The sequence below is a fragment of the Urocitellus parryii genome, chromosome 8, assembly GCF_045843805.1.
Source record: "Urocitellus parryii isolate mUroPar1 chromosome 8, mUroPar1.hap1, whole genome shotgun sequence".
Lineage (NCBI taxonomy): Eukaryota > Metazoa > Chordata > Mammalia > Rodentia > Sciuridae > Urocitellus > Urocitellus parryii.
The window spans coordinates 26,111,668-26,122,536 of NC_135538.1; the positions used below are offsets into that span (position 1 = coordinate 26,111,668).

General features: G+C 39.1%; 1 protein-coding gene and 1 non-coding gene across 2 annotated transcripts in view; both read right to left on the reverse strand.

Annotated features, from left to right (window-relative positions):
- The window catches only part of Ccdc28a (coiled-coil domain containing 28A), a 17,442-nt gene extending 15,287 nt beyond the window's left edge, over positions 1-2,155 (reverse strand). Inside the window, exon 1 of the mRNA XM_026391900.2 lies at positions 2,077-2,155. The gene's annotated coding sequence lies outside the window, so the exon portion shown is untranslated. The remainder of the gene's footprint in view (positions 1-2,076) is intronic.
- A 5,631-nt stretch (positions 2,156-7,786) lies between these two features.
- Trnaa-cgc (transfer RNA alanine (anticodon CGC)) lies at positions 7,787-7,860 on the reverse strand. The gene has a single exon. It is a non-coding gene; the product is annotated as a tRNA-Ala (tRNA).
- Between the last annotated feature and the right edge of the window lie 3,009 nt (positions 7,861-10,869).

Here is a 10,869-nt window from a genome sequence, read left to right on the forward strand (position 1 = left end):
TGAGCCACATCCCCAACCCTTTAACCATCTTCTTAATTCACTTTTCCTACAAATATTTGCTGATTCTCTCCCATGAGCCAGGTACTATTATGAATATTGAGGAAACAGCACTAAATATGACAAAGTTCCTGCACTTGAGAAGCAAACATTACACAAGGTGCACAATATATGTAAACAATAAGACAAGTCATTCATATTATATCCCAGCCTGACTCAAGTTTTAGGTGGCCTTTAGGTCTCCCTTTCAAAATGTATTCTTAGAAAAAACAACTCAGATTCAGACAGATGTACAATTTTCAGGGTAACAGAATTTTAAATAACAACTAGAAGTCTTATTTCAATTACCAAGCAAACATTAGTTTGTACCTAGAAGTAAGACTGATGCTAGCTAGATTCTAGCTCTATGATCAAGTGCAGTTCTATAAAATCAAGCTTGTTTCTCGCCTATTTTGAATACTTAAATATACTACCAATGTCTAAGGAAACAAGAATCATATCTTTGGTTTTGCTCATATTTTTAAAATTAACACTATAAAGTTACAGATGTCCTTTTCATGGGGAATATGTGTAAGGCTTTATATTTATCTCAATACTGTCCCATTACTTCACATATTAACCAGTTTTATTTCTTAGCTATCCCCAAAATGTCCTTCTACATTTCTGTTTTATTTTTGCATAGGTTAATTTTTTCTTAATTCCATTGACTCATTTATCATAAAAATGAGAAATTCAGATGGCTATATACCATATCAAATTGTACATTGCCTCAGGAACATTAGACCTTTTAAAAAATATCGTGTTGTATTTAATCATGCTGTGACTGTTCAAAAAGATTCAAACCCTGCTGTCACTCCTAAAAGTTATTTGAGAATTTTAATGAAAATAGATTTCCTTTCTGGCTATTGTCTGGACTCAGTACCATTAGCCCTGGAAATTAAAATGCTGAGTTTTGATTGACTCTAGACAATCAAGAGTTTAGCTATGATACCTCCAAAAAAGAAAAGGCTTTCTGGGAAAGATGCCAGTGCCCAGTCTCTAATTCCAGACACCAACTGTAAATCCATTTAAATATTGGCAAACAATATTTCTCCTAACAAGCATTTTTAAGCCAGGTGCCTTGGCCAAAACCTGCAATTCCAGCCACTCAAGAAGCTGGGACAGGGGGATCACAAATTCCAGGCCAGCCTTGGCAATTGTGTCTCAATCAATGGATCCATCAATAAAAGGAATGGGGAATTAACTCAGTGGTAGAAAGTTCCTGGTTCGATCCCCAGTACTGGTGGGAGAAATGAAAGCATTTTTAGTAATAAAACACTCATTTGGGGTTTGTTTCAACATGCAAATTAAATGAAACTGTAAAAGGCAACTGAACTAATAGGGTATTAGTTCTCCAAAGAGGCAAGGGTCTGCATACATTTATGATACACATAAACACATTGGCCTTCAAATTTTAAGATGGTAATAATACAGCCTTGTATGGTGGCAGATGCCTGTAAATTCCAGCCACTCCGGAGGCTGACACTGGAGGATCACAAGGTCGTGACCAGCCTCAGCAACCTGGCTAGATCCTATCTCAAAATTAAAAATAAAAAGGACTGGGGACGTAGCTCAGTGCTAAAGTGACCGGGTTGAATCCTCAGCAACCCCTCCCAAAAAGGATGCTAACACATTTGGCGACCCACGATCAAGGGACGAAAAAAAAAGAAAAAAAAAAAAACCTAAGAAGTAAAGTAACGCAAATAAACCGTGGCCTCAGGCAATGGTGTTCTGCGGGGCCAAGGCTTGAGATTTATTCGTTTAGTGAAGGTAACATGTGTCGCAAAACCACCGAAATCCTTCTTGTATACCAAGCAGCAAGGAACGTTTTAGAGAAGGCGCAAACCGTTCAGGCTTACAAACTAATTTTGGGTGCCAGACCTGCATCCAAGCAGGACCAGAGAAAGTCCCTCTGGACTTCACCCCATTCCCCTTTCCCAGTCCTCTAAAGCGATAACCCAACACCATCCCAAACCCAGCAGTGACCTAAGGGGGCCTTAAGGAGGGCGTTGCGGGGTTTCCTTTGCTTTCATTACCCACCCGAGGAAGTAGAGAGTCCGGGTCCCTTTCCTCAACCCGCAAAGATCCGGGAACCTCGGACGCCACTGCCGCAGCTGCAGCTAGATCCCGGGTCACATCTCCCGACCCGCGGCAGCGCAGCGCCCCTTGTTTACGGAAGTGACACAAGGAGGCGGTGCCTTCGAACCCTGGGTGGGAGCTCCGCCCCTTCCTGCTCCAACAGTGTCTCTCGGGTCTCCGCCCTCGGCACCTCATTACTTCCCCCGCTCTTCCTTCAGCTGTGACTCTGAAAGGCTTGGAAAGGAGGACCCATGACCAGCCGTTGCACTTTAGGTCTGTGGCCCAGACACAGGGCGTGATAAAGAGTGGCGGTGGAGCTGGGAAAGGTGAATGTAGTACCCTTACAGGACGCAGCCCCGCCCCTGAGGCGAGGCTCAGCCCCACGCACTACAATTCCCAGCATGCTATTCGTATGAAGCCGGGGGCGGAGCAAAGTGTCGCCATAGCAACGGTTCCTGATTGTTTCCGATTCGCTGCCCCAACTCTAGTAGGCTAAACCGACCACGGTTGGAGGGCCGCGGGAAAAATGAGGTGGTGATCAGGTCGCTGAGACCCTAAGTGAGATTATTGTTACTACCGTTAGTAGCGGCTCTGTCCAGATACTACACTTGCGTTATCAATAAAACTCACTACAATTTTATGAGGTAGGTGTCCTAATCCCCCCACAGGAATCTCTGAGGGGAGTCAATCCAAGTAGCCAGAGACGGTTTCCTACTGTACTTCTCCCCTGGACAAGGAATTGCGTGTTGAGAAAAGGATTTACCCTGAATGGGAGAAGAAATCCATTTTTCATTCCCTGGTCTGGGTAGCCTTCCCTGTGTGGAGGTTGGAGATGGGAAATTTTAGATTCTTTCAAATTGAAGGGACTTTGAAGGAACACCGCCTTGGCTATTTGCTAATGAGGTTATGCCAATGCCAGAGAGAAAAGGCAAAGATGAATCCACGTCTCCTGGTTTCTAGTATGGATTGTTCTTCCACCACCCTCCATTTTAAAATTATGATTGATTTGGGGGGGGGGTGAGGATTGAACCCAGGGGACGCCTTACCACTGAGCTACATCCCCAGCCCCCTACATTTTTTTTTAAGACCCCGAGTTTCACTAAATTTCCCAGGCTGGCTTCTAATTGGCAATTCACCTGTCTCAGCCTCCCCAAGGAGATGAAATTAAAAGCGTGTGTGGGACACTGCCCCTGGCAGACAAAACAAAACAAAACAAAAAAATTTAAAACACAGAGCAAACACTCACGTACTCAGTATCCAAAATGAACAGATGTCAAAGTTTTGTCATTTTACAGTTTTAGACGAAAGAAATAGAACATTAGAGTAAAAGAGGCAACTAGGATCAGGAATGAAAATGAATCTTTTTTTTTTAAATATTTATGTTTTAGGTGTAGATGGACACAATACAATGCCTTTATTTTTATGTGATTGAACAGGTCCAGCCCGTGCTAGGCAAGCGCTCTACCGCTGAGTCACAATCCCAGCCCCTGAAAATGAATCTTAATGAACTAGGTTTCTATATTTAAAGCATTACTATGTGTTTATAAACAATACATGAAATGGCTTTGGAATGTTGAAGTTTTACATGAATGCTATTGTATTTTGTGAATTGATCTGCAACTCAATATTTTTCACCCAATTCTATGTTTTTAGATCTATCTATATTGCTTTATATATTTACTTCATTTTTTGCCTATATAATCAAAATAGGTTTGCTACAAATTATTTGGAACTCCTATATTGATGAATATTTAGATCTTTCCCCATTTATTGCTATTACAATCAATGCCCTGGGATACATTCTTATCAGTTTCTTTTCTCAGAACCCTATAGTGCTGGGCATGGTGATTCACACCTGCAATTGCAGCTACTCAGGAAGCTGAGGCAGAAGGATAGCAAACATGGGACCAGCCTGAATTACTTAAGGAGATGCTACCTAAAAATAAAAAGGGTTTGGATGTAGTTTAGTGGTAGAACACCCCTGGGTTCAATCCCTAGTAACAAACAACAACAACAGAAAAAAAAACCTGTAGTCAGAGATCTGTATTCTTGATAAAAGAAATTAACAATAAATTAGGAGGCAAATAAGACTATCATTTGATGGTTAAATGCCTTGAAATAGCAGTTTAAAGTCATAGGGAGTTATTGTAAGGAGTGGGGTACTGAAGGATGAATATCAGGGGAGGCCTTCCTGAAAAGACAACTTCTAGGTTGAGATCTGAATGAAGCTCATGATCCAACCTTGGAATGATCTAGGAGAGGAACATCCCTGAACAAAACATATCCTGAAGTTCAGGTCTTAAGGCAAAGTGAGCTTGGCATGTTTGAGGAAGCAGTAGATTGGCCTTCCTGCCAAAAGATCTAATGCTTAGAAACTAAAACTTAGTTTTAGTTCTTAAAACTTATCATTTAGGATAGTTTGTGATTCTGCAAATTCATGTATTAATCCAATTTCAAACTTATTCTTCCTTTTAAGGCCAAGAGTAATTGACAGGATTAGGGGATGGTTATCACCAAGGTAGGTGGTCATTTTCACAAATTCTTGTAATAGGAGCACTCCAGTTTCTGAAGGCTGTGTTAACCAGAAAACAAAATATATCATGGGTTATACTGCATCATGACCCTTCCTTCAGTTTTCTCTCCTTTTCTAGAAGTTTAGACCAAATTCACCAGTATTCACATGAAGTACCAAAAGACTGCCAAGAAACACTTGAAGGACTAACTCATAATATGTTAATGGAAGTGGAAGGAAAGAAGGGAGACAGGGAGAGCGGAAGGGAAGCAAGGAGGCCACCATGACACTTTATATCTCTGTGTAACAAGTAAGTTTGTGAAATGGTAGGGGGATAGCTCAATGGTAGAGCCCCTGCTTAGCACAGATGAGGCCTTGGGTTCAATCTCCATTACGGGAAAATACACATACACACCAAAGAAGTTTGTTTAAAACCCAAAGTCCTACCACTCTGCCTTTTAAGAAGTTGGCATGATTTCTGTCACTGGAAAAATAAATCTGTATGTAGAGGCAAGAAAGGAGGTAAAACTCAAGGTAGATGACCTGTTATGGGGTCACAATGACAACTGGACACACACAGATATGTAGGAGGCTAAGTTTGAGGATATGAAATTGAGAAAGTCAACTTGCCCTGTGTAATAAAGGAGGAAAAATCATTCCCTGGAGTGTGGGGGTTGAGTGTTGTTGCTAAGAAACAGCAAAGAGAGGGAGGCAGAAGAAGAAAAACTGGCTAAAATGATAGATAGAAGGAGGACTTTTAAAAGAGCAAGGAATTTTAATTTGTAATTATTAGTGTTACTGTAAACACACATACATGCTACTCATACTTTGAAATGTCATGGATGAAAAGCTTTCTGTGGATGAGTCATTATAGAACTAAAGTGAAAAAGGTTGTGCTCTGTATCCTTGGAGATATAGTGAACAAAGACAAAATGTATATCAATAGTCTATACTCTGAACTGCCTCATATGAAGCAGGAACTTAGCATCCACAGTGAATGGGAAAATTACAAACCACTTTCTACCCTACACTTAGAAGGACACATATGTGTTTTCTGCTATATACAGGTAGGGCTAATTTTAATCGAATTTTAATTTTAAAGGGCAGTGGTTTCTGGGATGACATCTGATAATCTACCTGTCTTTTTTTTAATATATTTTTTTAGTTGTTGATAGACCTTTATTTTATTTATTAGTATATGGTGCTGAGAATTGAACCCATTGCCTCACACATGCTAGAGGCAAGTGCTCTACCACTGAGCCACAACCCTAGCCCCAATCTACCTGTCTTTACCACTAGTCTGTTAGTTATTCAAGGAGGGAACTAGGTTATATAATCTTTATATTCATGAAATCTAACATAGTGTTTGGCATATAAAAGAAACTTAGCAAATATTTATTAAATGAATGGATAAATGAGAAAAAATTAGGCCTAGATTAGGGCAGGGTTCCGAATGGCATGATTATATCACATGTCACCATAACTCAGGCTTTCAATCCAGAATTATGAAGATGCTTTTAGCTATACCTGCTTCTGGCCTCCAGGTGGCAGTATTTTATCACATTAAATTGTTTTGAGAAACCAGAGAACATAAATGCATTAAAATAAAAATTCAGTTCTGAGCTTATTTCTGTAATTGTATACGTAAAATAAGTGATAAAATATAATTATATGAGATTATGGATTTCTTCCTGAGTTTCAACCCAAGTCATTACTGGTAGTTCTTGCCTGGTGCACACCTATAATCCTACCGCTCAGGAGATAAGGCAAGGAAGTTGCAATTTAGCAAGACCTTGCCTTAGAATAAAAAATAAAAAGGATTGGGAGGTAGCTCAGTGGTAAATTTCCTGGGTTTAATTCCCAATACCAAAAATAAATAAATAAATAAAAAGAAAAAATCACTGGCAGTTCTGGAATTCAAGCAGTTTTACATATATACAAATTAGTGTTCTATTTTGTTTACAAAACACCTGTAGTACTTCAAAGTGTGAAAATCACTGTGGGGGGGGATAGAGAATAAGGGTGATGAAGATTATAGAGAAGGCAATAATATGTTTAGAAATAATTTATCTCCCAACAAATGAGGTGAACAGATTAAATACAGGATGGCCAATTAAATTTGAATTTCAGATAAATAAGGAAAATTTTCTTGTTTTTTCAATTATTTTACAGGACACATGTATAGAAAAAAAATGTTTTCATTGTTTACCTGAAATTCAAATTTAACTGTGAAACCTCTATTTATTTGTTTGTTTGTTTATTGCTAAATCAAGCAATCTTACTAATAATTATCTTGTGGTCGTTAATTCAAAAATAAAAAGAACCAGGTCAACAGGCAAAAAATGGTGCTTCCTTTTTTGGAGAGATAAAAAGGAAGCAGCTGATAAGGGTTGGCTTCCTTATTGGAAGTCTAACTTTATTGCTCTTTGTATTCTACCCATGCAGGCTGGAGTTCCTCAGCTAAATAACTTATTTTCAGGAAACTGAGGTCCAAACTGTAAGCTACCTTTAGCAAGTACAGATGGTAAAGCCTAAAGTATTTTATATAAATACAGTGTTTTGTGCAACTCTGCAAAATCCACACCCTGGGACTGAGGGTGTATCTCTGGTAGTCAGTGCTTAGGAGGCTCCAATCCCCAGCATTAAAAAAAAAAAAAAGGCAAAAAAAAAAAGCAAACTCTTTTTATGATGGAGGATATTCTAGACCACTTTACCTCTCATTTCTCTTTTCAGGGAAACTTGATGCATAGTAGTGATGAGAACAAAAATAGCTGAATTCCTTATGAAGTGAATCCTATTTTTAATGAGCTATCATAGTTTTATAACATTTGTATAGTTAATAACTATTTCCTATCCTCCAGATAAATTGTTCTTCAAAATTATATTTATAAGCAAAATTTGTAATTTAAAAAATTATGGGTGCAATGGCACACATCTGTAATTGCAGCTACTGGGGAGGTTGAAACAGGAGAATCACAAGTATGAGGCCAGTTTGGGCAAATTGGCCAGATCCTGTCTCAAAATAAAATAAAAGGGCTGGGACATGTAGCTCAGTGGCAATGTTATTGCCTTGTATGTACAAGGTCATTTTAAGTAAGTAAGTATGAATTTAACCAAAGTTATGTAGCTACTAAGTGGAACTGGGACTTTTTTGTGTACATGCGGTACTGGGGATTGAACCCAGGACCTTGTGCATGCGAGGCAAGCACTCTACCAACTGAGCTATATCCCCAGCCCCCATGGCCACATTGTCCACTGTACATCATAGCCTCATTAGTTTAGAAGAAATAAGTAAACTGCCTGACAAGGTTTTGAAGGGGACATTTGATCAGTTTCTGGAATATAGTACACATGGCATTCTTCTCTGAGTCCAGAAAAATTCAAATGAATAGCTAGTCTTTCCTGTTTAGGTGTATTATGAATATTACTTTTGTGCTTAACCCGAAGAATGGAGCTGTTCTAGAGTTTATAAAAGGAAGAAAGAATGTTGGAGAGTGGGAGGAAGATTTACCTGTGGTTGGGTAATAATTACAAAAGATGGACGAGGATTAAAGAGTACATGTATGGATGTATGAGAAAGAGATTTCTAGCGTAAAGCTGAGATTTAAAAAGAAAATATGACTTTGCATAATTATCTACATGAAAAGGAAGGGGGGAAGTGGGAGGGACATTGCCTCTAAGAATCTTAGATTTGTGATAACCCAGATTGTGCATGTTCCACAGTCATGAGAGAAGTGAATTCTCAGAGGTCATGATATACTACCCAACATGATAGCCTCCTGCTAAAGGAGAGTTTTATAGAGGGCAAGAACAAAATAAACATACATTGTTGATATGTCCTCAAACATGATTCGAACCAAATTAGATATTTTTGGACATTCCTTCCATCTTTTCCTCTTCCAGAGGGAATATCTGTGAAGCAGTCAGGGCAGAAGGGAGAGAGGTCTGGACTTGTTAGGGGAGCAGAGTTCTTACCCTGCTACCTAATTAACTCTCTAACCACTGGTGAGTTATAATCTCTGAGCCTCTTTTTCCTGAACTGAAAGTAGCAATGATTTTACCCACTTGATAACATTGTCGTTAGGACTGCACCTAGTACTATATGTAAGAGCAATGAATGCAGAGCATGTGTGGGGGAGGCAGTCATTCCTCACGACAGGTATGTGCCATGGCACCCGGCTAGGACCTAGATCTTCATTTACTTTCTACTTCCTGTATACTCCAATGTCTCAGTATTAGCCAGGAGCCTTAATTTCAGAGATGGATTGCTTGGGTTCAAATCCTAGTTCTAGCAGTGTCATTTTGGATATATAACTTGATCTTTCAGTGCCTCATTTCTTTCCTATAAAGTAGAAGTCATAATGGGGACTTCTGCAAAGCCTTGCTGTGACAAAGGGGACATAGTCTACAAGAGCTTATTATAGTTTACCAAGAGAGGCTGGTTTGTAAATAGGTGATTACAGTGCCCTGTAATAAGTACAGTTATAGAAATATGATTAAAATACTTCCCTAGAACTAGGCACAGTGGTGCATGCCTGTAATTCCAGTTACTTGGGAGGCTGAGGCCAGAGGATCATGAGTTTGAGGCCAGCCTTAGCAACTTGGTGAGATCCTATCTTAAAATAAGGATTTTTTTCTTTTGATACCAGGGAATTGGACCCAGGAATGCTTAACCATTGAGCCACATTATCAGCCCTTTTTATTTTTTTATTTTGAGATAAGATCTGGCTAAATTGCTTAGGGCCTTTTCTAAATTGCCTGGAACTTGTGATCTTCCTGCCTTGGTCTCTGGAATAACCGGAATTATAGGCATGTACCACCACACCCGCCTCCAAATACATTCTTTTTAAAAATGGCTGGGAATGTAACTCAGTGTTAGATACTTGCCTACCATGTGTGAGCAGCTGGGTTCAAGCTCCACAACACACACACACACACACACACACACACACACACACAATCTTTGCTAGCATGAGGAATAGACCAACCTGCCATAAAATTTAAATCTAAAAGACAGGCAATTTGTGTGTGTGTGTGTGTGTGTGTGTGTAGGAATTATTTGTGTGTGTGTGTGTGTGTGTGTGAGAGAGAGAGAGAGAGAGAGAGAGAGAGAGAGAGAGAGAGAGAGAGAATGAATATGAATGAATGTGAACAACAGAACAGTTTCTGTTCATAGGCTTAAGGATGAAGTTCAGAATGAATTGCCATGATCTTCAGGCCCAGGCTTTGTAATATTCCCACCTTTTTCTCTTGCCCCTACTTGCCATTTCCTGTCCTTGGAGGTACTTCTATGACTCTGTGCTTTTGCACATTCTGTTCCTTGACCTAGAATGCCCTTCCCATATCTAAACATCTCTCTGGAGCTCCACAGTGATACTGCTGATATCATCATCAGAATGAGAATAGTCAAATGAATACAAAAATTTCAACAGCTTAAATTTAATGAATGCCAATGACTTATGTGCATGTTTCATCTGAATCTTGGAACAACCATTTTTTTTTAATGAGGAAATTGAGGGTAGAAGATACTGAAATAACCCTCCCAAAGTCACACAACTTGTGATTGTTCCTAGCTGTGGCCTATCCCAGAGCCCAACTCAGTTGTCTGTCAAAATTAACTCCTTAGGGGCTGGGGATGTGGCTCAAGCAGTAGCGTGCTCGCCTGGCATGCGTGCGTCCCGGGTTCGATCCTCAGCACCACATACAGACAAAGATGTTGTGTCCTCCAAATACTAAAAAATAAATATTAAAATTCTCCCTCTCTCTCACTCTCTCTCACTCTCTCTTTTAAAAAAAATTAACTCCTTAGTGAACTAATTCTACAATTTAAATATCTTAAGACAAAATTTTCCTCATATGTACTCTATTAGTTTTATTTCCTTATTTATTATAATACTCCTTACAATTTGTTTTGACTTTTATTTTTATAAATAGCAAAAGTAATGCTTATTGTAGAAAATTAGGAATTATAATCAAGATAATAAGAATCAGGAAATTATTGCCCATAATCCCATATTCTGTGGAAAAAAAACAATTTTAATCAATACAATAGATCCTATTATAATTCTACTTATATGACATTCTGGAAAAGGCAAAAGCTAGAGGGAAACAAACAGGGTTTGCTAGGAGCTGTACTACAAAGGGCATAAGGGCTGATGAAATACCCTTGACTGTGAAGGTAGTTCACATCCGTGTGTGTGTGTGTTTATGTATGTATATATGTATGTGTGTGGTAATACTTA